Source organism: Gorilla gorilla, chromosome 3 (assembly GCF_029281585.2).
Source record: "Gorilla gorilla gorilla isolate KB3781 chromosome 3, NHGRI_mGorGor1-v2.1_pri, whole genome shotgun sequence".
NCBI classification, from domain to species: Eukaryota; Metazoa; Chordata; class Mammalia; order Primates; family Hominidae; genus Gorilla; species Gorilla gorilla.
The window spans coordinates 58383644-58407151 of record NC_073227.2 but is presented as its reverse complement, the minus strand read 5'-3'; the positions used below and the strand labels follow the sequence as shown (position 1 = coordinate 58407151).

Sequence of the window (23508 nt, the reverse complement as noted above, 5' to 3'; positions counted from 1 at the left end):
GAGCTTCTATATTGAATGAAGACACACTTTTGAGTTTCCAGAACCTTTTGATCTCTTCTTTCCTGTCTTTATTTTTCTTTCCTTTCCTCCCTTTTATTCTTTTTATTCTCTAACAGCTTTATGGAGATATAATTCACATATCATACTGGTCACCAATTTAAAGTGTGCAATTCAACGCTTTTCAGTATATTCATGAAGTGCAATCATCCTATTTTCTAATGTTCTGTCATCCCAAATAGAACCCTCAAAATGAACAAAACAAAGAATAAGCTTTGTCGTTAAACACATTAGAGAGTGATTGCAGGTTGAGGGACAGAGGTAATGATTACTTAATTAAGCAGCAGCGATTTGTCACTGAAGAAAAGCTATTTGGGCTGAGAGGTGACTCACAAGGAAACAATTTCAAGATGTGGGGAGACAGCAACGAGGTGGCAGCAAGTTCTGAGAACTGGAACAAGAGTGAACTTGTTGAGTCACTGGAGGAACTGAGGCCAGAGTGGTTAGATTGCAGTGAGTCCCAGGAAGGGTGGAGAAGGTTAGCCGGAGAGGCAGACAAGGATCACATCAGGGGGTGTCTGTAGGCCATAGTGAGGTGTCACTAAATCTAAGGGTTATAGGGATCCACTGGACAATTTTAAATGTGAAAAACATGATATAATTTACTTTTTTTTCATTGAGACAATGTCTTGCTCTGTCACCCAGGCTGGAGTGCAGTGTCATGATCTCAGCTCACTGCAAACTCAACCTCCCATGCTCAAGCCATCCTCCCACTTCAGCCTCTCCAGTAGCTAGGACTACTAGCCTGCACCACCACACCTGGCTAATTTTTGTAGTTTTTGTAGAAATGAAGTTTTGCCATGTTGCCCACGCTAGTCTGGAACTCCTGAGCTTGAGCGATCCACCCGGCTCACCCTCCCAAAATGCTGGGATTACAGGTTCGAGCCACTGTGCTTGGCTGATATGATTTACATTAAAAAAAAATAGCCTTCCATATATTGAGTCAAACTTACTTTTGCACTCTGAAGGTATAGTACTTCTCTTCACGTGTGCTCTTCTGTTCCTTACATTCACCCACTCCTTTGTTTTGATAATAACACCTCCTCTACCTAAAACCTCCTCTCTACATCCCTTTTCCCAGCCACTAGCATTTCCATTTCTGGAAATCTTTCAGTGTGCTGCTGTATACGTTTTCCCTCCTTTAAGAACCAATTCCGTTCACAGCTATCCCCCACCCAGTTAGTAGCTCTCTTGAAATTTCCTATCCAGTTTTGTTGCTAACTGTTTTATTGCACTGGCCGTGTTCTACCTTCTATCTCTTTGCACCAATAACCTTGCCCTTCTCCCTACTTTTGCTGCCCACTCCCATAATTCATGCTCTATATCTTGTCATTACCAATAGCTGCAATTTCATCATAATCTAAATTTTGATGTCCCAACTGTTTAACTACTACCACCCATTTTCCCAGCTCACTTCCTTGGTACCCTGACTTCAGTCCCACTGGGGCCTATAATCCGCTGATCCTCCCACTTGCTCACTGACTCCCATCACCCTCAGCTTGCATTGCTCTCCTTCCTTAGCCTATATCCCGCGATCCCTCATCATATTCATTCCCTGGCATACACCCTCAGACCTGTAACTCTACCTCACTTGGCCCTAATCATCTAGGAAAACCCAATCCCTGATTAAATACAACTTTCTGCCTATTTTATGTTACACAAATGTGGCTGGGAAAAAAATAAAATCATTTTAAATCCCCGACCACTATCCTGAAGTTTTCCCTCAGTGATTCCTGACCATCATACTATTCAGTTACTCTTTCTCCTAATGTGAGAAATAGTCAATTATTTTATCTTCTCTTTTCAAAGCTGCAATACCTTCTCTGTAATCATCATTCTCAGCCAATTACATTGATTTCATTGCATAGAGAAAATATAAATAACCAGAACGGAACACACACAAGCTCTCACTAACACATCTGCCGCAGTGTTATGCTTTTCTTACATCTCATTTCTGGGCCAGCATTCTCTCCGTTTGTTCTTGTCACTACACTAATATTTAGCATAGTGCTTGGCTCAAAGTGGGCAATACATTCTGTTTTCTGCAGAGACCATGCAATGTTAGTGAAGGGGATATGAGATAGGGAGTGAAAAGAGAGATAGGGACTGGGTTCTAGTTTTCTTCTCCTACCATTGGTCAGAATCACTTTGAAAAGGGGAAAACAAGAATTAAGATAATTATCTAGATAATTAGTAGGAAAAAAACTCTCATGTTCTCTTAATATCCAAGATGGTTTTCTCAATATTCCACTGATCTGTACAATCTTGTCTGTATGTGACTTATCACATTTTTAAGTTACTGTTGGCTAATAAGCAAGAATGAGGCTGACAGTTGTCTATTTACTAGTTTGCATCTTTTTCCCTGAGCTTTATTAAGATATAATTGACAAATAAAAAAATAAGCTAGTAGTGGTGGCTCATGCCTGTAATCATAACACTTTGGGAGGCCGAGGCAGGAGGATCTCTTGAGTCCAGGAGTTTGAGACCAGCTGGGCAACACAGGGAGACCCCGTCTCATAAAAAAAATTCCCAGTCTACAGGCATGGTGGTGTGTGCCTGTGGTTTTAGCTACTTGGGAAGCTGAGCTACATCCCTTGAGCCTGGGAATTTGAGGCTACAGTGGGCCATGATCAGCCAACTGCACTCCAGCCTGGGTGGCAGAAGAAAACCCTGACTCACAAAAAATGTATATATTTAAGGTGTTTAACATGATAATTGATAATATGTATACATTGTGAAATTACTACTACAACCAAACTAACATATCTATCACTTCACGTATTTACCATTTGTGTGTGTGTATGGTGAGAACGTTTAATAGCTACATTCTTAGCAAATTTCAAATATACAATAAAGTATTATTAACTATAGTTACCATGCTGTACATTAGATTTACTGGGTTGCAGGATGGATGAGGTGGCTAATGCCTGTAATCCCAGCACTTTGGGACGCTGAGGCATGTGGATCACCTGAGGTCAGGAGTTTGAGGCCAGCCTGGCCAACATGGTGAAACCCTGACTCTACTAAAATTTCAAAAATTAGCTGGGTGTGGTGGTGCGCACCTGTAATCCCAGCTACTCAGGAGACTAAGGCAGGAGAATGACTTGAACCCAGGAGGCAGAAGTTGCAGTGAGCCGAGATCGCGCCATTGTACTCCAGCCTGGGTGACAAAAGCAAAACTCTGTCTCAAAATAAAATAAAATAAAATAAAAATATTTACTGGATTGCATCTTCATGTGTATATTGAACACTATCCTGAGTCAGGCATATAAGAAAGATGTTTGAAGACAATGCAGTGATATACTATTTTATGCATGAATAGAATTTGGGAACAAGAAATGCATTTTTACGTGATATTTCACCTCTTCCAGCCAATTCTGCATATCTCACATTACTGAACGGAAAATAAACAATATTTCTCCCACATTTACCTTTTAAGAGTTTGGTCACAGCAGCCTCACCAACTCTCTGAATAGAGGTTGCATGTATGGTAGAAAAAGCCTGGACTGTTTCAGACAGAATTCCTTGGCACTCACAAGTTATATGGCCTGGCATCACATACTGGAGCCTGAGTTTATTAATCTGTAAAATACAGATGATATCTATAGTGGCATTATGAGAAAGAAAAGATTGGAAGTACTCATTCAATGTTAGCTCTTATTAAACTTGATTAAAGAAGTGGCTGTGAGTGATTGATCTGGCTGAACAAAACTAGATGGTTTGGAAAGTGTAAGCAGTTGATAGCTGCTCTGACCAAAGCAGTTGAGCCACCACATAGAAGTCGTGCTTATTGTGGAGGTTCGTGACAACACTGTAATGAAGGAATTTCTATCCAGATAGTTCTCATCTCCACTTTTCTTTTACTCATCCTCACATTTTAGTGACAAAATACCTGCCACAGGGTGGCTTTAGCTAAATATAGATATAAAAATATAAATAGAATTTGCAAATGTCTGATAAGCTATCTTAATTGTTGGAATTCTTTCTGCTTGTGTCTGATACATTTGCATAGTGTAAGCAGTCTTATGAGGGTGGTGTTAGAAAGCTGTAGGGCCCCTGAAAAGGTAGGGAGTGGTCCTTTACTTATGGTTGCCCTACCTTATTCCAAACACATTTGGGAGCACAAAGGGTGAGGCATAAGGATGAAGTACATGTCACTCTAATTATAATCATGATAATAACTTTTATATATCACTTTACAGTTATAAAGATCTTTAACATATCCTATAACAGTTGATCCACCCAACATCTATATAAAGTTTATATGGTAAATACAATTATGCCCACTTTTCAATTGAGGCAACTGAGGCTAAAAAGATTTACTCCAAAACATAAAAGTAGTAATTAGTTTTGCCCACCTAAATTTCCTGTCTTCTATTAATTAACATTTTCCTCTGTGCAGTCATTATAGGTTCTAATACAGAATTCACATCACAATGGCCAATGTGGCATGTGAGAAAAATAGAAGCTTGAAAACAGCAGAAAATAGTAAGAAATAATTTTATTATTTTCATCCAAGATCCAGGAATCTGAAAGAGCCCCAAAACTCATAAAAGTAGTGTGTAGCAGTGCAATTAGGAACTTCTAGTACTATGGGGAATAGCCATGGAGAAATGCCACTTGCAGTGGAGTCACCCAGCAGACCACGAGGGAGAGATATGTCTGAGTTACATGATACATGTCTCAAGATAGTGAGGCCACCAAGTATCTGGGCTGTGACCCAAGGTCAAGATCAGAAAATAATTATTCCTGTTGGAGAGACCTAAAACTCTTTGGTGAAAATAATCATTTGCTTACAAATAGGACACAATAAACCATTCTATTGGATCTGTTCTCAGGTACCTGAATAGGAATTCAAGGAAAAAAAGGACAGTAAACCCCTAAAAAGTAAATGGGCCATTTGTTCCATAGGTGCCTCTGGCACAAGGGTTATGATCAAACCCTACATTAATATACAAAACTCTCTTTTCAATGGAGCCTCCATTGGGTCCATTAGCAATGAAAACCTTTTATTGTTTTGTAGTTCTCATTGTATTTATCCTGGGTACTAATACAGAGATAGAAACAGGTTCACAGAAGTCTTGGGTCTGGTCTAATGACACATAGCTATTAACTAGAGAAGTCTTGATTTAAAATCAGGTGTTCTGACCCCACACCCAGTGTGGTTTTCCATGTTGTCTGCTCAAAACTGCTATTTATTTCCTAATGGGAGCATTTCAGTAATCAGGATTGTAATTTAATTTATTAGTTATAATAAGTCAGGATTTTAATTTATTAGTTTATCATCAAATAGAGAACCTGAATTAAAGAATTATAGTGGATTTCATTTGTATAAACTGGAAAGGGTTAACAAATTCAGGCAGCTACTCTCAAAGTAGTATTTAATTGTAATAATTATAAAAACAACAAAACTTAAAAATCAAGTCATTCATAGAATTTTTTCTGCCTTATGTGTGATATATTTTTATGCCTGCTGAGACATATAATATCTTGTATAACAAATTTCTAAAATGAGCATTTGTTTTAATGAAAACCTTATAATTTGCATTTTTCTTGAGAATGTCAATCTGGTGCAAAACAAAATAAACAAAACACCTGTTACATTAATGAAGGTGGGCCCCTGATTTTAGATTTTGTTAGTCTGATAACCCATCTAAAATTGCCCCCCTGTACTTATCTACTTATGAACAACATACCTTTAAGACGGCACCAAGTGCTATATTTGAAGTGCTCATTTTCCATCCTATTTAGAATTAATTTCTCTTTCTTATTTGTTCATTTACTTATTTTTAAATTGACAGATAACATTGTATGTTTTTTATTGTTTACACACATGTTGCTCTCCTTTGCATATATAGCCAATAGTGGAACTGATGGATCATACAGTAGTTCTATTTTTTAAATTTTTTTTGAGAAATCTTCATACTCTTTTCCATAATGGCTGTAGATATTTACATTCCCACCATGTGTATCAGTTCCCTTTTGGTCAACCTGCTTTAAAAAAAAAATCTGTTTGACCTATTGGTTGTTTAGGAATGGCTGAAAAACCAGAGAAAATCAAGAGAAAATTAGAGGAGATAAGAAGAATAAGTGTGATACAATAACAAAGGATAAAGAGTAATATGATAAAAATGTAGAATATACACTGAATTAAGCAATAGAGAATCATCGGTGATCATGATAGGAAGAGGAACAGAGTAGTGGGATCATAAATCACCTGTCTGCGGGTTGGAGAACATGTTGGAAGTGAGTAAATGGGACAAGTGAGTATCAACAATTTTTTCATGAGTTTATGGACGGGAAGAGAGAGACAAGTCATCAAGGTTTATGGAGTTGATGGAGGATTTTTGTTTTCTTGTGGATGCAACAGTTTTCAGTATACTTAAAGTGGTGTAACTAACCAGTAGATTGTCTGAGGTTGGGAGGTGAATTGGACTCACATAATATTTGAATAATCATGGATTCTAAACTACTAGGTTCACCCACATGAAATTACCTTTCACATAGGTCAAAAGTTGTCATTCACTGACATTTTCATATGGTTCAATGTAACAGACTGGGAAACTTGGACACACTGTAGGCATCCACTTGAGAACATGAATGGATGCATGTAGGTTTGTTGATTCAATATCAGGAAGCTGAAGGAAATGTCATCTAATTCATCAATCATATTATCTCTTTGAAGTTGCAGAAAGATGAGATGGCAGGTGATGAGAACTGGAAATTTGAGGAAGCTGAATAAACTTGTTCAATGTGGAAAATAGTTTAAGGGAATGTAGTAAGAATGGTGGGCAGAATTGAGGACTTAGATGAAGAGGCACCTCCTCAACATTTGTGTAGCATATGTTACACAATGCTATACAAATACTACATTTCTGTAGCATTTCTCAGTGGTCTGAGCAGAGGTTAGCCATTTTTCAGATAGTTATGTCTTCCCTATATTTTAGCCAGTATGAACAATAAAAGAGATACAGGGAGAGAGAATTTAGTGGAGTTCAAGACATAGTTAAAATTTTTGTTTAAATCATTAACCTAAGGATCACAAGAAAAGCAAAGACGAGTGTGTGTGTGTGTGTGTGCGCGTGCACACACACACGCACACTGAGAGTGGCTGCTGATGGATATGAAGAATTCAAAGATTAGAACAGTGCATTAGTAAAAAAATAAAAATAAAAAACCTTGATGCATTGTAAGTAACTAAGACTGCTACAAAGGAAGGTTAGAATAGTGACAAAGTCCAAAGTTATGATTCAGATAGAATAATTCCAAATCATCACAAAGTCCAGGGTGTGCACAGAAGAGTATTTTTGGAAGAGAAAATTATAGAGATAAGAAGTTGAAGGAAATAAATTGACTAAGATGTTGAACATCAACCACAAAAGCACTGATGCTATCTAGGGTAAGTGTAGGGGTTGGATTAGAAAAAGAAATAGAGAAGCAAGTGTCAGAGTCTCCAGTAAATGGAAAGCATAACTTTGGGGTCCATAAGGACAGCAATAAGTAAAGACAAAGGGTGGATTGAATAATTGTACGAACCTCAACAAAACAAGGCAGTTTTACAAGGGTGTGAAGAGTAATAGTCCAAGATGGCATGGAGGAGAAAGACTAAGTCTTCAATTCTGAGGTATCTTGAAGTATGGGAGAATGAGAAACCCTTATTCCAATTATCCAGGGGTATAGAGAATAGTCAACGAAAAAATAAATTTAGAATATAGTTTATTAACCAGGAATGACATTTCAAGAATGGTAAAAGTGTTTGTGCCAAAAAGAATTTATCCTAAGGGAACAATTTTGAATGTGCACAGAAATTAGCCAGAGGAAAGGCCATTATTACAGATAATAATGTTTCCAGAACATTCATAAGTGCAATACTGACTTCTATGTGTGTCAATTTTACCAAGATGCAAAAATTTAAAAATAACATGTTTAAAGATTATCATAACATTTTCCTGTAAAAATACTTAACATTAGATTAATACAGATTGGTTTATATCTTGTTAAGTCTTATTCAAAAATATATATGAAGAAAAAGAAAATCTAAATTATATATGTATATATATGTATGTACGTATATGTTCTGATAAAACTTTCATTGCATTTTTAAACTTGGCATTGTGCTACTTCAGAGATACTAATTATTCTTATTCAGTTTTGGGACCATCTGTCTTTTCTCTCCTTTTTTTTTTTTTTTTTTTTTGGCATATACTCCTAGTCCTACACTAACAGTGCTAAACTTCTACAGATCAAAACACTATCACAGAAGATGAAGGTAGTCTCTCATTTAAATGACAAATTTGGTTGCTAAATTACAATCAATAGACTCTGTTTTCTACATTTACATGTTTTCAATTGGCAAAGTTCTTTTAGTCTCACTATCATAAAATCAAAACTTGACTTTAATAGTCAATGTGGGAAATAACCTAAAATTCAGTGATAGATGTTACTACATGAAAAGAGACTCTAATATATTTCTGTGTAAGGCAAAGAGAAATGTAAAACTACTCAGGACCCCACTGTAGGACTTTAATCTCAGGAATCTATTCCGCAATTACTCATTTGTAGAAAAATATAATGACTAAATAGTGTCTATTAAATGTAATATAAATAAAGACTAAAGATTAAATACTATAAATGTATTTACATGTATATACATCATTATATTTAAATACAGAGTGGCTTCCTAGAAAATTAAACAAAATATTTCTGTGTAAAAAAGAGTCTTTCAAGATAGTATTGAAATCCATTTTAGTCAAGTGGAGAAGACTCAGACAACCAGGAGCAGATAAGTTATTGGCTGAAAATTAAATGGCACCAAACAAATTTGAAGAACAATTAAATGCTTCAACTAATATATATGGGCCAAGCATTCTACTAAGTGCTGAAATGTACAACAAGGAATAAAATTGACTTTTTCACATTACTTAGAGATGAAAAATCTAATAAATAAAGATGTTTGTGTATTCCAAATGAGGAAAACCCTCTGAGAGCTATTTGCACTGAGGCATTGATTATCAATGGTAAGAGTAGAGATGGCTTTTCAACAATGCTTCCTCTACCCGTAACACCACTCTCATCCCTCACATTCCTCTGAGCCATAAAACCAAAGAAAACCAAACTCAACGTTTCAAAAAAGATATAAAGTAGTCATACTGATTTATCTGCATAGAGAATGGGAATGTGGAGTTTTCAAAAAGATTTAGGACCAGGAGAAGATAACTTTAAAAATCTTGAAAGGTAACAGAAATGCAGAAGTTTAAATGAGTTCTTGGGCTATTGACCAGCCATAGATCTTTTGCTTTTCCCAGATTTTTATTTCACTCTACTTTTCCTTTCTCTTTCTATTTATGTAACTTTCATTTGTTTCTTTACACTTCTGGTATGTCTCTTTTTCCTTGAACTAGCCATTCTGCAGAATTGACATTCACATAACCCTCAAAGAACTGTATGTTTTTCACTCCTATGCCCCCTCAACGTGCCCATCACCACAGTGGCAAGAATGGTGCTGGAACATAATAGAACTTGAATAAAGGCATGACTATTAAAGATATTAAAGAGATAAAATGGACTAAATTATTTTTATTGGTATGACACAATCAGCTTTTTCCTTACAGATTAGAGATCATTTTAAGTAAAAACAAAAATAATAATACATAAAAATAATTGTTCCTATTACTGTCCATTTTAAAAGTAAATCTTAATGTGTTAAGTGTGGAAAGTGTTTTTGGGTTATTTGTTTTTAACAACCTAAATCTTAATTTGTGGCTTTAAGATGAGCAGGTGAAAGAGGAACATTTTTAATGATCGTACCAAGTAAAATCTGTTAGGAGGACTGTGATCTAGAGATCCATACATTTAATTGAATTTTATATGTAGAAATATTATTAACAATGGAAAAACAAAGTGCAACTCTGGTTAAACACCACTAGAAAAGATACTGGTAATTCCCTCATCATCTTGAGTTATTTTTGTCAGGCCTCTGAGCCCAAGCCTGCACATATACATCCAGATGGCCTGAAGTAACTGAAGAATCACAAAAGAAGTGAAAATGGCTGGTTCCTGCCTTAACTGATGACATCACCTTGTGAAATTCGTTCTCCTGGCTCAGAGGCTCCCCCACTGAGCACCTTGTGACCCCCACCCCTGTCTGCCGGAGAACAACCCCCTTTGACTATAATTTTCCACTACCTACTCAAATCTTATAAAATGGCCCCACCCCTATCTCTCTTTGCTGACTCTCTTTTTTGGACTCATCCTCCTGCACCCAGGCGATTAAAAAGCTTTATTGCTCACACAAAGCCTGTTTGGTGGTCTCTTCACATGGACGCACGTTACATTTGGTGCTGTGACTCAGATCGGGGGACTTCCCTCAGGAGATCAATCCCCTGTCCTCCTGCTATTTGCTCCATGAGAAAGATCCACCTACGACATCGAATCCTCAGACCAACCAGCCCAAGGAACATCTCACCAATTTTAAATCAGGTAAGCGGCCTCTTTTTACTCTCTTCTCCAACCTCTCTCACTATCCCTCAACTTCTTTCTCCTTTCAGTTTCTGTGTCACCCTTCAATCTCTCCCTTCATTTCAATTCCTTTCCTTTTCCGGTAGAGACAGAGGAGACACGTTTTATCTGTGAACCCAAAACTCCAGCGCCAGTCACGGACTTGGGAAACAGTCTTCCCTTGGTGTTTAATGACTGAGGGGATGCCTGCTCGATTATTCACCCATGTTTCAGAGGTGTCTGATCACTGTGGGGATGCCTGCCTTGATCCTTCACCCTTAGTGGCAAGTACCACTTTCCTGGGGGGGGCAAGCACCCCCCACTCCTTATCTCTGTGTCTCTACCCTCTCTTTACTCTGGGCTTATCTCCTTCACTATGGGCAACCTTCCACCCTCCATTCCTCCTTCCTCTCCCTTAGCCTGTGTTCTCAAGAACTTAAAACCTCTTCAACTCACACCTGACCTAAAACCTAAACACCTTATTTTCTTCTGCAATGCTGCTTAACCCCAACACAAACTCGACAATGGTTCCAAATAGCCAGAAAATGGCACTTTTGATTTTTACATCCTACAAGATCTAGATAATTCTTGTCATAAAATGGGCAAATGGTCTGAGGTGCCTGACGTCCAGGCATTCTTTTACACATCAGTCTCTTCCTAATCTCTGCTCCCAGTGTGACTCATCCCAAATCTTTCTTCTTTCCCTCCCACCTGTCCCCACAGTCCCAACCCCAAGCGTTGCTGAGTCTTTTCAATCTTCCTTTTCTACCGACCCATCTGACCTCTCCCTTCATCCCAAGATTGCTCCTCCTCAGGTAACTCCCCGCGAGGCTGAGTCAGGCTCCAATTCTTCCTCAGCTTCCGCTCCTCCACCCTATAATCCTTCTATCACCTCCTCTCCCCACAGCCGGTCTGGCTTACAGTTTTGTTCCGCGACTAGCCCTCCCCCACCTCCCAACAATTTCCTTTTAAAAATGGTGGCTAGAGCTAAAGGCATAGTCAAGGTTAATGCTCCTTTTTCTTTATCCGACCTCTCCCAAATCAGTTAGCATTTAGGCTTTTTTTCATCAAATATGAAAACCCAGCCCAGTGCATGGCTCATTTGGCAGCAATCCTGAGACGCTTTACAGCCCTAGACCCTGAAAGGTCAGAAGGCCGTCTCATTCTAAATATGCATTTTATTACCCAATCTGCTCCCAACATTAAATAAAGCTCCAAAAATTAGATTCTGGCCCTCAAACCCCACAACAGGACTTAATTAACCTCTCCTTCAAGGTGTACAATAATAGAGAAGAGTTGCAATTACTTGCCTCTTCTCTGAGAGAAAGCCTAGCCACATCTCCAGCACACAAGAACTTCAAAATGCCTAAACCACAGTGGCCAGGTGTTCCTTCAGGACTTCATCCCTCAGGATCTTGCTTCACGTGCTGGAAATCTGGCCACTGGGCCAAGGAATGCCTGTGGCCCGGGATTCCTCTTAAGCTGTATCCCATCTATGCGGGACTCCACTGGAAATCAGACTGTCCAACTCACCTGGCAACCACTCCCAGAGCCCCTGGAACTCTGGTCCAAGACTCTCTGACTGACTCCTTCCCAGATCGTCTCAGCTTAGCAGCTGAAGACTGAAGCTGCCCGATCACCTCAGAAGCCTCCTGGACCATCAAAGATGCTTTAGGTAACTCTTACAGTGGAGGGTAAGTCCGTCCCCTTCTTAATCAATACAGAGGCTACCCACTCCACATTACCTTCTTTTCATGGGCCTGTTTCCTTTGCCTCCATAACTGTTGTGAGTATTGATGGCCAGGCTTCTAAACCTCTTAAAACTCCCCAACTCTGGTGCCAACTAGGACAACATTCTTTTATGCACTCCTTTTTAGTTATCCCCACCTGCCCAGCTCCCTTATTAGGCCGAGACATTTTAACTAAATTATCTGCTTCCCTGACTATTCCTGGGCTACAGCCACACCTCATTGCCACTCTTTTACCCAGTTCAAAGCCTCCTTCGCATCCTCCCCTTGTATCTCCCCATCTTAATCCACAGGTATGGGATGCCTCTACTCCCTCCCTGGCAACCAATCACATGCCCATTACTATCCCATTAAAACCTAATAACCCTTACCCCACTCAATGCCAACGCCAATATCCATCCCACAGGAGGCTTTAAAAGGATTAAAGCCTGTTATCACTCGCCTGTTACAGCATGGCCTTTTAAAGCCTATAAACTCTCCCTACAATTCCCCCATTTTACCTGTCCAAAAACTGGACAAATCTTACAGGTTAGTTCAGGATCTGCACCTTATCAACTAAATTGTTTTGCCTATCCACCCTGTGGTGCCCAACACATACACTCTTTTGTCCTCAATACCTTCCTCCACAACTCACTATTCCATTCTTGATCTTAAAGATGCTTTTTTCACTATTCCCCTGTACCCCTTGTACCAGCCTCTCTTTGCTTTTACCTGGACTAACCCTGACACCCATCAGTCCCAGCAGCTTTCCTGGGGTGTACTACCACAAGGCTTCAGGGATAGCCCTCATTACTTCAGCCAAGCTCTTTCTCATAATTTACTTTCTTTCCACCCCTCTGCTTCTCACCTTATTCAATATATTGATGGCCTTCTACTTTGTAGCTCCTGCTTTGAATCTTCTCAACAAGACACCCTCCTGCTCCTTCAACATTATTCTCTGAGGGATATCCAGTATCCCCCTCCAAAGCTCAAATTTCTTCTCTGTTACCTACCTCGGCATAATTCTTCATAAAAACACACATACCCTCCCTGCCAATCATGTCTGACTGATGTCTCAAACCCCAACCCCTTCTACAGAACAACTCCTTTCCTTCATGGGCATGGTTAGATACTTTTGCCTTTGGATATCTGGTTTTGCCATCTTAACAAAACCGTTATATAAACTCACAAAAGGAAACCTAGCTGACCCCATAGATCCTAAATCCTTTCCCCACTCCTCCTTTCATTCCTTGAAGACAGCTTTAGAGACTGCTCCCACACTAGCTCTTCCTGACTCATCCCAACCCTCTTCATTACACACAGTGGAAGTGCAGAGCTATGCAGTGGGAATTCTTACACGAGGACTAGGACCGCACCCTGTAGCCTTTTTATCCAAACATTTTGACCTTACTGTTTTAGGCTGGCCATCATGTCTCCATGCAGCAGCTGCCACTGCCCTAATACTTTTAAAGGCCCTCAACATCACAAACTATATTCAACTCATTCTCTACAGTTCTCATAACTTCCAAAATCTATTTTATTTTTCACACCTGATGCATATACTTTCTGCTCCCTGGCTCATTCAGCTATATTCACTCTTTGTTGAGTCTCCCACAATTACCATTGTTCCTGGCCTGGACTTCAATCCAGCCTCCCACATTATTCCAGATACCACACCTGACCCCCATGACTGTATCTCTCTGATCCACTTGACATTCACTTCACTTCTCCGTATTTCCTTCTTTCCTGTTCCTCACCCTGATCACACTTGGTTTATTGATGGCAGTTCCACCAGGCCTAATTGCCACTCACCAGCAAAGGCAGGCTATGCTATAGTATCTTCCACATCTACCATTGAGGCTACTGCTCTGCCCCCCTCCACTACCTCTCAGCAAGCCGAACTCATTGCCTTAACTTGAGCCCTCACTCTTGCAAAGGGACTATGCATCAATATTTATACTGACTCCAAATATGCCTTCCATATCCTGCACCACCATGCTGTTATATGGGCAGAAAGAGGTTTCCTCACTACACAAGTGTCCTCCATCATTAATGCCTCTTTAATAAAAACTTTACTTACAAAGGAAGCTGGAGTCATTCACTGCAAGGGCCATCAAAAGGTATCAGATCCCATCACTCAGGGCAATGCTTATGCTGATAAGGTAGCTAAAGAAGCAGCTAGCATTCCAACTTCTGTCCCTCATGGCCAGTTTTTCTCCTTCTCATTGGTCACTCCCACGTACTCTTTCACTGAAACTTCCACCTATCAATCTCTTCCCACACAAGGCAAATGGTTCTTGGACCAAGGGAAATATCTCCTTCTAGCCTCACAGGCCCATTCTATTCTGTTGTCATTTCATAACCTCTTCCACGTAGGTTACAAGCCGCTAGCCTGCCTCTCAGAGCCTCTCATTTCCTTTCCATCGTGGACACCTATCCTCAAGGAAATCACTTCTCAGTGTTCTATCTGCTATTCTACTGCTCCTCAGGAATTGTTCAGGCCCCCTCCCTTCCCTACACATCAAGCTCAGGGATTTGCCCCTGCCCAGGACTGGCAACCTGACTTTACTCACATGCCCTGAGTCAGGAAACTAAAATACCTCTTAGTCTAGGTAGACACTTTCACTGAATGGGTAGAGGCCTTTCCCACAGGGTCTGAGAAGGCCACCACAGTCATTTCTTCCCTTCTGTCAGAAGTAATTCCTCGGTTTGGCCTTCCTACCTCTATACAGTCTGATAACAAACCAGCCTTTATTAGTCAAATCACCCAAGCAGTTTATCAGGCTCTCAATATTCAGTGAAACCTTCATACCCCTTACCATTCTCAATCTTGAGGAAAGGTAAAACGGACTAATGGTCTTTTAAAAACACACCTCACCAAGCTCAGCCTTCAACTTAAAAAGGACTGGGCAATACTTTTACCACTTGCCCTTCTCAGAATTCGGGCCTGTCCTCGGGATGCTACAGAGTGCAACCCATTTGAATTCCTGTAACAACGCTCCTTTTTATTAGGCCCTGGTCTCATTCCAGACACCAACCCAACTTGGACTGTGCCCCAAAAACTTGTCATCCCTACTATCTTCTGTCTAGTCATACTCCTATTCACTATTCTCAACTACTCTTAAATGCCCTGCTCTTGTTTACACTGCCAGTTTACACTGTTTCTCCAAGCCATCACAGCTAATATCTCCTGGTGCTGTCTCCAAACCGCCACTCTTAACTGCCTCTTAGAGTGGATAGATGATCTTTGCTGACAGGGTACACTACAATACTCTCACCCTGATGAAATCCTATTCTTTACTTTTATACTCACTGTTATTCTCGTTCCTGTTCTTATGCCACCCTCTACCTCTCCCCAGCTATCTCCACCACACTATCAATCTCACTCACTCTCTCCTAGCCATTTCTAATCCTTCTTTAACAAACAATTGCTGGCTTTGCATTTCTCTTTCCTCCAAAATCACGGAGGCCTCGACTTACTCACTGCTAAAAAAAAGAGGACTCTCTATGTTTTTAAGTGAAAAGTGTTGTTTTTACCTAAATCAATCTGGCCTGGTGTATGACAACATAAAAAAAACTCAAGGATAGAGCCCAGAAACTCACCAACCAAGCAAGTAATTACGCTGAACCCCCTTGGGCACTCTCTAATTGGATGTCCTGGGTCCTCCCAATTCTTAGTCCTTTAATACCTGTTTTTCTCTTTCTCTTATTCAGACCTTGTGTCTTCCATTTAGTTTCTCAATTCATACAAAACCATATCCAGGCCATCACGCATCATTCTATATGACAAATGTTTCTTCTAACAACCCCACAATATCACCCCTTACCACAAAATCTTCCTTCAGCTTAATCTCTCCCACTCTAGGTTCCCATGCCACCCCAATCCCGCTCGAAGCAGCCCTGAGAAACATCATCCATTATCTCTCCATACCACCCCCAAAAATTTTCGCTGCCCCAACACTTTACCACTATTTCGTTTTATTTTTCTTATTAATATAAGAAGACAGGAATGTCAGGCCTCTGAGCCCAAGCCTGCACATATACATCCAGATGGCCTAAAGTAACTGAAGAATCACAGAAGAAGTGAAAATGGCCGGTTCCTGCCTTAACTGATGACATTACCTTGTGAAATTCCTTCTCCTGGCTCAGAGGCTCCCCCACTGAGCACCTTGTGACCCCCACCCCTGCCTGCCAGAGAACAACCCCCTTTGACTATAATTTTCCACTACCTACCCAAATCCTATAAAATGGCCCCACCCCATCTCCCTTCACTGACTCTCTTTTTGGACTCAGCCCGCCTGCAACCAGGTGATTAAAAACTTTATTGCTCACACAAAGCCTGTTTGGTGGTCTCTTCACACAGATGCACGTGAAATTTGTATTAATTAACCTCATCTTTGTAGATGAAAAATTAATGTTCAATAATGTATAATCCCAACACTTTAGAAGGTCGAGGCAGGAGGATCACTTGAGCCCAGGAGTTCAAGACCAGACTGGGCAAAATAGGGAGACCCCTCTCTCTACAAAAAATTAAAAAATTAGCCTGGTGTGATGGTGCATGCCTATAGTCCCAGTTACTTGGAGGCTGAGGTGATAGCATTGCTGGAGCCTGGGAGGTCAAGGCTGCAGTGAGCCATGATCATGGCGCTGCACTCTGGCAAAAGACCAAGACCCTGTCTCAAATAAATAAATACATAAATAAAAGATTTATTTTCTATAAACATCCTTCCAAATCTATTAAAATACAAAAAATCTTAAGATCCTTTATTTGCTTTTCACTCTTTATATTCTTATGTACAAATTATATTGCTCTTTAATTTTTTATCTTAAAAGGCAAATGATTTATCAGAGTATTAAAATCTGTATTTTTTTGAAGTTTTAGTTATATTTATCAATTGCAGAATGAGGGTTAAAATACAATCCTTCCTATTCCTTGCTCCATTCTATTCCTATACCAGTCACCTCAGGCTTTCTATTTTTCCTCCCTCTCTTTGTGATCATCGCGTCCTTACAATAAACTTTTCCACTAAAATCCAATGTGTTACTTTTCAAATCCTAAATATAAAATTATTAGCCTGGTTTCTCAAAATAAAGACTAACATTACTTTATGTTTTCCAACAAAAGTGAAGGGGAAAAGAAGATTAGATTCCCTATTTGAATAATTTCCAATTTGCATTGGGGAAACCACAAATATGAAACAAATCTTTCAAACATGAAATAAAACTAAACTTACCAATTCATCATACACTTTTGAGAATGCCAACTCTTCTACGTCATGCTGCTTTGTGATGTATGGTCAAATGAATAGCATCTTCGGTAGTCTTTCTGACTTGTAAGCTGACTAAAGTAAGAATACTTAAGGATTTAAAAGAAACTAGTTTAACAAGTTGGGATGAGTAACCTTTAACCAATATTGAGGTGAAGAATCCTTGATTAAGTCTTTGCTGCAGGAAGTAAGAATTTCCTCTTTCTGGCTAATTAAAATTAAGTGAGAAACAATATCGAAGTTTCAAACCTAAGCAACACCCTGGAGTACTTTGAGAAGTTTTGTATTTATCTTTCAAAAGGTGGCGCTCTTCATTCTGAGTCAGTACAAGTCTGTTCTCAGGCCCTGACATTCATCTCTTTCAGAGGCAAGCTTTTAACACACCACAGGTTTTCATAAAACATTCTATGGCCCTTGATTCGCTTTTCTTCAGGCAATGATACTTGTGCTTATGATATCTGGCCCGGCAATTCATTTGTGTCTATTCTTAAGGTGGAGCTGCCTTTAAGGTAGAAAAATTAAAATATATTTTGAACCAACTACCTTTTCAAAGGGCTTCACCAGCTGATCATCATCTGTCTATATGCTTACAGTTTATTAGGTTGGTGCAAACAACCTAATAGCTACACTATCATTGCATTCTTTGACTTACCTGAATTTGTTGTTGTTGTTGTTCTCAGTCTAGGCTTTTTCACCCCCACTGAGACTTTTCCCCTGGTTCCTAAAATGTTTTTTCCCTCCTTTGTATTACAGTTTTCAATTCAAAATGCCCCTCACTACAAGGTTCAAGTCATTTAGTCAGAACCTGTCTACACAGGGTCCATGGACTCTGAAAGCCTGCACTCAAAGGTTAATTCCTGCAGGATTATTTCCATTAATTTCCCCAGCTCCCACACTATCTGTACAACCCATTACCCACACTTTCCCCTCAAGTAGGCTTCTAGTTTTAGTTTTGCTTATTTTCAGATTTATATACCCATTTCTCCTGTTAGATATGAATGATTTGAGGTTCAAAACTGTGATGTCTTCATATGCACTTACCAGCACCTCTGCAAACACTGTGGCATTCAATACTTACTGTTTCTTTTGTCATGTGACAATTGATATTCTCATTTATTTTTCAGCCTTTCTTTGATTTTGAAAAAAAATTTTTGGTAAAACAGAAACATATGTTAATTACAATTAATAAATGAACACATAGAAAAATATTCCAATGATTAATAAGTACATAATTCTAAACTTGTATCAATTTTCTTTACTATTTAACAAATTACCATAAACTTAACCACTTAAAAACAACTGCCTCTTATTTTCCATTTCTATTCTGTAGATCAGAAGTTCAGGCAAACTCAACTTTGTTCTCTGTTCAGAGTCACAAATGATAAAAGTAAGATACGTGTCTGGCTAGGCTTTAATCTGGAGGCTATGGTGAAGAATTATACTTCCTAGCTCATTCAGGCTGTTGACAGATTTCAATTCCTTGCAAAATGGACTAAGGTCACTTTTTTCTTGGTCACTGTGAGTTAGGACTGCCCTCAGCTTCTGGAGACTGGCCACACTCTTTAACAAATGGCTCCTTCCATCTTCAAGTCAGCAATAGTGCATATTTTGAAACTCGCAATCTCTGACTTTTCGGCTACTAGGAAGAGAAAATTATCTACTTCTAATGGTTTTCATGCTAATGTACTAGATTAGGCTCACCTGGGTAATATTCTTTTTGATTATCTCAAGGTCAACTGATTAATAACTGCTATAGTCTGATTTTTTTGTCTTCCCCTGCTCCCAAATTCATATGTTGAAAATCAAATCACAAACGTGATGTTACTGGGAGGTGGGCTTTTGGAGGTGAATAGATCATGAGGGTGGAGCCCTTCATAAAAGAGGCCTTAGAAATCTGTCTTACCCCATCCACCATGTGAGGATACAGTAAGAAGGTGCTGACAGTCCCATTACTGGGTATATACTCAGAGGAAGAGAAAGCATTCTACCATAAAGACACATGCACAAGAATGTTCACTGCAGCACTGTTCACAGTAGCAAAGACATAGAATCAACTAAATTCCCATCAATGACAGACTGCATAAAGAAAATGTGGTATATATGCACCTTGGAATATTACACAGCCATAAAAAAGTGAGATCATGTTTTTTGTGGGAACATGGATGGAGCTGGAGGCCATCACCCTTAGCAAACTAGTTCAGGAACAGATAACCAAATACCACATGTTCTCACTTATAAGTGGGAGGTAAATGATAAGAACTTATGAACACAAAGAAGGAAAAAACAGACACTGGGGTCTACTTGAAGGGGGCAGGTGGGAGGAGGGAGAGGAGCAGAAAAGATAACTATGGGTACCGAGCTTAATACCTGGGTGATGTAATAGTATGCACAACAAACCCCTGTGACATGTGTTTACCTGCTGGGTCGGACCTGCAGACCCTGGCCGAGTGATGGATAAGAAAATGTATGCAGACACAGATTTTTTGCCTGGGCCCGTGGCTAGGGGACCGGGCCACTCACAGACACCAAGGAGGGTGCCGTAAAGAGTCACAACAGCCACAGCCCCTACAAGCCAGCACTGTGGGCATTTATTTAGTACAGATTTAATGACAAAGGCTTTGAGGTGACACAACTTGTGGATAATTAACATGGTCGCCCCCCTAGCCCCCAGAGAGCAGTCAGTCCTGCACACGGATTATTAAAGGCCAGGTTCCAAGGCCTAAGTAAACTAACTTATGTAGATCAATTCCCACACTTGCTTGTTATCTACCCTGAGATAATTCAGCTGCCTTTAGCCAAATCCTCTTTCGAAGCCTTTGCAAAACCTCCTGGCCTTCCAAGAAGGTTTGCATCTTTTTCCTGTAATTTCTCCCACTACTCCGACCAATTTTCTATATCTATCTATGTAACAAACCTTCACATGTACCCCCAAACTTAAAATAAAAATTTTTTAAAATGAAGGTGCTGCCTATGTCTATTCACCAGACATTGAATCTGTCTGGCATCTTGATCTCAAACTCTTCAGCCTCCAAAACCGTAAGAAATAAATGTTGTATATAAGCTATCCAGTTTATGGTAGGTGTTTTTATTATAGCAGCCAGAACAGACTAAGATAGTAACTTTAATCACATCTACACAGTCTCTTTTGCTATGGAACATAACAAAATTAGGGGTATGGTATCTCATCATATTAGGACAGAAGACTTTGGGGAACCATTTCAGAATTCTGTTTACCATAATGCCAAACAAAATATTATTTTTTATGCTTTAAACCATATGTTTAAAGTGCATGTGTGTGCACACACGTGCACACACACACACACACACCTATAATTGAAAGACACCCCACATTTCTGTTAAAAGTTAATGGAAATGAAGATAAAAGTTTTCTATCTAAATTTTGGGGCTCTAGATTAAGTAACTCTGCTTTAGGAGGTGAGAAAATGAAAGGAATTTGAAACAGAGGTGCAGGAGAATGAACTAGAGCGGATCAAGAATGCAAGAATGCAGAAGGAAGATCAGTTTAATATTCTTCCAACATGAGATGGTGGGAATATGAACAGAGCACAAGCCAGCAGGAATAGAAAGAAAAGATTCAAAGAGAAGATAATGACAGAAATTACTGATAGAGGTGAGGAATAGGGCAGAATCAAAGCTAATTTCTAGGTTCTTAGTGTTGTTGTCAAGGGCACAGGTTCTGAAAATTGTCAGTCCTTTTCCTTCTTTTCTTCCTTCATTTTCTTTCTTGATAGAAGAATGTAGAAAATGTTTATAGCTTAATTGGAAGGAAACAGCAGAAAGAGTGACAGAATGAGAGAGATGGAGACAGAGGAGAAGGAGAGAGAAAGAGACATTTAAATACTGGAGAGAGAGGGTAAGTGATGAACCAAGATCTGGGGCAGAACAGGAGGCAATAATAATAGAACACAGCTTCTGGTCTTTCATTGAGAGGAAAGCACTTTGGTAAGACAGAATAAAAGGAGACAAACAATAATATAAACATTAGTGTGAAAGTGAATTGTTGAGTTGGGGAATTTTGGATAATCTCTTCTGTTCTTAGTATGGTTAGCACCAAGGTGAGTGGAGAGAGCATGGGCTAAGTACCAGTGCTGAGGTGAATGTTGCCTTGTTGGAACAACAGGGCAGAAAAATGTTTTTAAAAGAAAAATAATTGGCCAGGCATGGTGGCTCACGCCCTTAATCCCAGCACTTTGGGAGGCTGAGGCGGGCAGATTACCTGAGGTCAGGAGTTCAAGACCAGCCTGACCAACATGATGAAACCCCATCTCTACTAAAAGTACAAAAATTACCTGAGCATGGTGGCGCATGCCTGTGATCCCAGTTATTCAGGAGGCTAAGGCAAGAGAATCGCTTGAATCTGGGAGGCGGAGGTTGCAGTGAGCAGAGATTGCACCATTGCACTGCAGCCTGGGTGACAGAGCAAGATCCAGTCTCAAAAAAAAAGAAAAGGAAAAAAGAAAAAAGAAAAAGAATTATCTGGTGTCATCAATAGTACAACTGAAATGAGATCGTCCAAATTACTAATGGTGTTAATACGTATGGTTGAATTAATTTTCTCTAACTTTGCTCACTTCTACCAGGCACAGAAGAAGAGCCACTGAATTTTGAGATTGACCTAGGGCTGAGAGTTTGTTGGATTGGTAGCCTGCAAGCTAAGGACTAGGAAACTGACCATTATAGTGATAGAAAACCAGTTTATGACATCTAAAATGAAGTTCCACAGGTTTGTATGAAAGTGTGGTTTTTAAGAGTTAGACATACTATGATACTATGGAGCCTCTGAGACATTTAATAAGCCAGAACATCAGATATCTAGAGTGAAACAGAAGTTAAAATCATTTAAATTTATGAGCTCAAAGAATTAAGGATAGGTGTGGATCATCCGCTTGGATTTTGAAATTGACCACAATGAAGAGATGAGTTGGGTGGAGAGGTTTGTGCTGAGTCAGGTGCCTAGTCCCTCAGTAAATGTGGGGAGTGAGCAAGAGGCTGACCGTAGTTAGGAGTGGCAATGTGTGGTATAGCTATAGGCACGAACATCAGGGAAATACATTTTTATACTACTGTGCAGCAAAAATTGTTGGAAGACTACACAAGTATTTGAAAGCTTGTAGTTGGGATTTGGAAGAATTCTGACTTAGTATTAAAGCCAGGGAGAAGAAACAATCACTTGAAATGGCTAAAACAAAGTGATGTTTTAGATAGTGACATCCAGACTTTAGTAAGATGACGTGGAAGCATTCTGTGGAGAGGCTGAAGGTATAGGAGCATTTTAATGAAAGGGAGCAAGGAGGACTCAGTGAAACCAGCTGAGAAAGAGGGTGCTAAAGAGATGTTAAACCAGTGGAGGAGAGAGTGGTATGGGGTAAAGCGGGAGAAATCACACTCATTATTGGTAAGGAACAAAATAGGGGAAATGACAAGTGGTCACAGGGTGTTCACTGGTGCATAGAGTGGGGAAGGGCAGGATGCCATACTTATGGTTCCTGGTCCTGATATTAAATTTAATTGACAACAGACTAGCCTAATGTCCTGGGCTAGGTCTCTGTGCCTTAACTATTTGATGTATCATAGACATCAAAACTGACGGTTATATACAAAATATGGTCATAAAATATATAATTTAAGGTGGAGAAATACATAATTTTATAATGCTATTATGTCAATTTGTGAAATAAATGCATTCATATATACAAGAATTAGAAAATAAAATTAAAAATAGTTGTGTTAAGTTGGTACAATTGTGTGCTCTCCCCCCATCAGTAAGTATGTGTCATAATGTTTCTTTAATATTTTTCAAAGGTGGTGAATAATCCATTTTCTTTACTTCTTAAAAAATAAAATTTGTTCCGAATTCCAGCTATTTTTCCATCAAATAACCTAGTATTTGTCTTTCCAATAGTTTCTTCTTTATTCTTAGATTATTTTTCCTCTCCATT

The 23508-nt window shown here is 39.4% G+C and overlaps 1 pseudogene; it reads left to right on the top strand.

Moving 5' to 3' along the window:
* Positions 1 to 407: 407 nt before the first annotated feature.
* Positions 408 to 16606, top strand: LOC129532871 (uncharacterized; annotated as a pseudogene).
* The last annotated feature ends 6902 nt before the right edge of the window (positions 16607 to 23508 follow it).